General features: G+C 27.9%; 1 long non-coding RNA gene across 1 annotated transcript; it reads right to left on the bottom strand.

The window, feature by feature from the left end:
- Positions 1–475: 475 nt before the first annotated feature.
- On the bottom strand, positions 476–1383 carry LOC142646115 (uncharacterized). The gene is made up of 2 exons (XR_012847110.1): positions 1103–1383; positions 476–821 (listed from the first exon to the last, which is right to left on the bottom strand). It is a non-coding gene; the product is annotated as an uncharacterized LOC142646115 (long non-coding RNA).
- Between the last annotated feature and the right edge of the window lie 2845 nt (positions 1384–4228).

Below are 4228 nucleotides of genomic sequence, written 5' to 3'. Positions count from 1 at the left end.
AAATTTACACATATTTTAGAAAAAAAAGTTATCAGAGAAGCAGAACTTCGTTCTGCTACCAAAATGTTAAAAGACAAAAGTAGATGTTGATCTCATTTGACTAAACAAAAATCTAGAGTACGAGAATTAAAAGGTTTTGTTAGGAAATCAGCCAACATTAGATCAGATTGTAAATTCAAAAATTGTAACGCACTTTCAAACCCAAATACACGAATTCGAAATTGAATCGCCTTTTATAAAAAGGTTCAACCTGTACAGAATTCAAAAAAAAAAAAAAATTTTTACAACTCGACACTCGACAATTGCAAGTCATGGTCGCAGTACTGTAACCGTTCACACAGAACGTTACAAACTGTGCATTAATTTGTAATAAGTTTCCTTTATAGAGTCTTCCGATGAATCGTACAAATCATTATAATTGTTATTATCTTCTTTGTCGGAATTCCTATCATCGAACGATATTCAACAAAATTGATTAAAACATATAGAATATTTTATTTAAAATTTTATAAAAATAAAAACTTTAAAAAAAAAAATTCATTTCATTATTATTTACAGCAACATTGCTGTTATATAACCAAGGATATATGAAATGATACAAAAGCAAATGATTAAAATTATTTGATTCAATTTTTCATTTGAATACAATTTCTGTGATTCTTTCTTGTAACAATGATCACCATCATCATCGCCGGCAATTTCAATGCCATTATTTTGAATAAGATTTCGATTTTTGTTTTCCATTTCCAATTTATTTTCGATTCGATTTTTGTTGTTTTCTGTTTTGTGTTTGGTATTGAGAAAACAAAGTAACACTGATTCTAAATGAAAACATTAACAATTTTATACCCCCAGAAAAAAGAAAAGATAATCAATTAACTATTTTAATTTAATTTTAATTATAAATTAATTTGAGATGGTGGACGGGATAAACTCGATGTTGATTGTTTCGAATCAGCTATCGTAGTTGAATTTACGAAAAAAAATAAGGAAGAAAACACAAAAAAACTATCAGAAGTCGGTGTTAGCGGGTCACCAATGTGAAGACAAAAGGTCAACATCATCAACATGTAATCCCCTTATTGGACAGAAAGAAATGTACCGGTGGTCAAGGACGTGATTGCTTGATTGATGGATGGTTTGTTTGATTTGAATGTTTTGTGTAGATTGGTTCAATTCGTGTTAGAAGTGTTGTACAGGTTTTTGATATGGTTTTGTATCCCATAATTGAGTGTCTTAGTATTTGATGCTGTGTAGATTCGAGCTAGATTGATGAATAGTTGATGGATAGTAATTGGAAGTTTTTATTTTCTTTGAGTTTGAGAACTAAAGATTTAGTGCAATATTTTTAGCGCCAATTTTGCAACACACCGAATAAATCACCATAATTTATATCTTTGTAGATTTCTTCTTCATCACCGTCCCGGAATATAGAAAATTTATTTTTTTTGGACGTTGATTTTCAATTTTTAAAAAATTAATTAAGTAAAAGTAATTTAAAGATAAAATTTTATTAAAAATTTATAACAATTTCATTGTTAAATAACATATTATAAATGAAATTAAACAAAACAAAACGATTAAAATTATTCGATATTTTAATTCGTTTGTATATGATTCATTCATGAAAATTAAATCGCAATACTTTTGATTATTATAATCATCATCACCATCACCAACATTATCATCATCATAATCAATGTTATCGTTTGGGATATCCATTTTTTTGTATTTGCAGTAGCAGTTGGCACTTGTAATTGTTTATTTTGTTTACAATGATTCGATAATTGTGTAGTGTGCTGAAAACTCAGTAACACTGATTCTGAATGAAAACATTAGCAATTTTATACCCCCCCCACAAAAAAAAAAGATAAACAATTAATTATTTTTAATTTTATTTTGCAGTAATGTGCAAAGTAATTTAATTAAAAAAAATTTTAAAACCATATTTAATTTTCATTTTATTCAATTATTTTCATTTTCATTTTGATCATTTTTATTATGATTTATTACAATGGAAACCGGGATATAATCTTCATCCGAAATTTCCTGTTCTGATTCCAATTGATTATGATCATTATTAGCATGGTAAACGGGATAGAAATCATCATCATCATCTTCAATTATGTTTATGTTTGAATTTTGTTCATCAACACCATCATCATCGCTGTTAATATCATCATCATTTTTGCGGAAAGTTTCAAATTCATATAAATCATTATCTTCATTATCGGCATCATAATTTGTATCATCATTATTGTAATCACCAAATAGATCATCATAATATGAAAGATCATGGATATCTTCTTCATCATCATCATCGGGAATATAGAAGATTTTGTCCAGTTGATTTTCCATTCTTTTTTTTAATGCTTGAAGATTCAATTTTTCCTAATTCAAACAGGTATTGTGAAGTTAATAAAAGTAATTCAAATGAAAATATTATCGATTTTATACAAAGATTTTAGTATTTTTGAAATTTTAAACTAATTTAATTTGATTGAAATTTATAATGAAATTGATTAAAAGCATATAGAATATATTCATAAATAAATAAATAAATATATTTATTGGAAATTATAAAAAAACATTATTAAAAATAAATATCATTATTTACAGCAATTTAGCTGTTAAATAACAAATAAAAATGGAAATTAAACAAAAGCAACCGAATAAAATTAATAGATATTTTAGTTGATTTGTAAATGATTCATTTACGAATATAAAATCACAATATTGATCACCATCACCATCATCATCTTGTTTATAATTTTGGTTGGAAATATCCATTTTAATAAATCTTGGTAGTTGGTTTTTTTTAAAAAAAACAAAGATTCTATAAAATGTTTAGTGTAATGTAAACGAACAAGTAATTCGGATTTGGAATGATCGATTTTATACCAAAAAGTTGAACAATTATTATTTTTTTTTTTAAAATTTTATTTTATAAAATAATTATAATAATTTATTGAACAAACGCACGCTGCCCGAAGGCACTAATTTTATTAACAATGATAACATTTTTTGAACATAATAAGATAGATTTCGGTCCTGAATCTTACAGAATATCGCTTCTTCTTATGGTGATACGATTCCATGTTTAAGCCATATTGAAGATTGTTTGATGTCGATAAAAAAAAATAAACATCAAAAATAAAAAAGGCAATTAACCAGGGAAGTAAATAAGTAAGAAGAAAGTGGTTTATCCAATATCCAAAAAATGTAAGGAAACATTCAAGCAAGTCCAGACGTTCAATAAGTAAGGTCGAATAAATTAATATCATTAGGATCCAGGTTGGGATTGTTGAATATTCAAGTCTTTTTGATTTTTTAACCACCAAAGAATCGGTCAACACAGATATTTATCGATATTGGATTATGCCACAAGAAATTGTATTGCGTAAGCCACACTTAAGTAAGAAAAACAAAAACACGTGGTTTTTTTTGGATGACGATCTTAATATCGCGTTGATCCGCCACGTGCTTTTTTCAAGGCTTCGAAGCCGATCGATCAAGCTCTGCGGCAGTTCGGCTCATATATTTTTTTATGAGCTCGAAAAGCGCTTAGCGAGTCGATGGCATCAGTCGGGTTTGGTACAAGAATCCTCTTCATCTGCCACCAGACATGTTCATGTCGGGTTCATGTCGGGAGACTGTGACATCCACTGGAGTTTATTGATTTCTGTGTTTTTTATTTTTTCAGAAGTAAAAATGAAAAATGAATAATGAAGAAAACGTGGACGGGTCACCAACTATCGACTTGTGTGACGAAAATGATAATGATTCTCAAAACAAACAAAAATATAAAGTGAAAAAGTTCGAAACACACACACAAGTATGGAAATAGGAAGTACATTGATAGTACTACAGGCTATCCGACTATTTTAACTAAAATAGTCATATATCGATAAAATAGATGTATGCTCAATTTCGAACATAAAATTGATATCAAAAAAAAATTTTATTGTTTTTTTTTACATCATTTATCGGAATCAGTACTTTCATTTTCAGTTAATGTATCACTTTCACTATTAACGATAGTATCATCACTATCGGTATCGGTATCTGAATCGCTATCTGTATCACTATCGCTATCCGAATCATCTGAAAAATCCTGATCATTTTGATCATCTTGTTCATCATTTTGATCTGATTGTCTTGATGATTCAATCGGTTGATGATGATATGTATTCCATACAATTTCATTATGTATAACGTATGGACGATT

This window comes from Dermatophagoides pteronyssinus, unplaced genomic scaffold (genome assembly GCF_027571235.1).
Source record: "Dermatophagoides pteronyssinus isolate colony J.1.1.1.1 unplaced genomic scaffold, Derpt_VIB-CSIC_2022.12 sq0056, whole genome shotgun sequence".
NCBI classification, from domain to species: Eukaryota; Metazoa; Arthropoda; class Arachnida; order Sarcoptiformes; family Pyroglyphidae; genus Dermatophagoides; species Dermatophagoides pteronyssinus.
The sequence above is the reverse complement of the archived record's forward strand: the minus strand, read 5'-3'. Positions and strand labels throughout refer to the sequence as shown.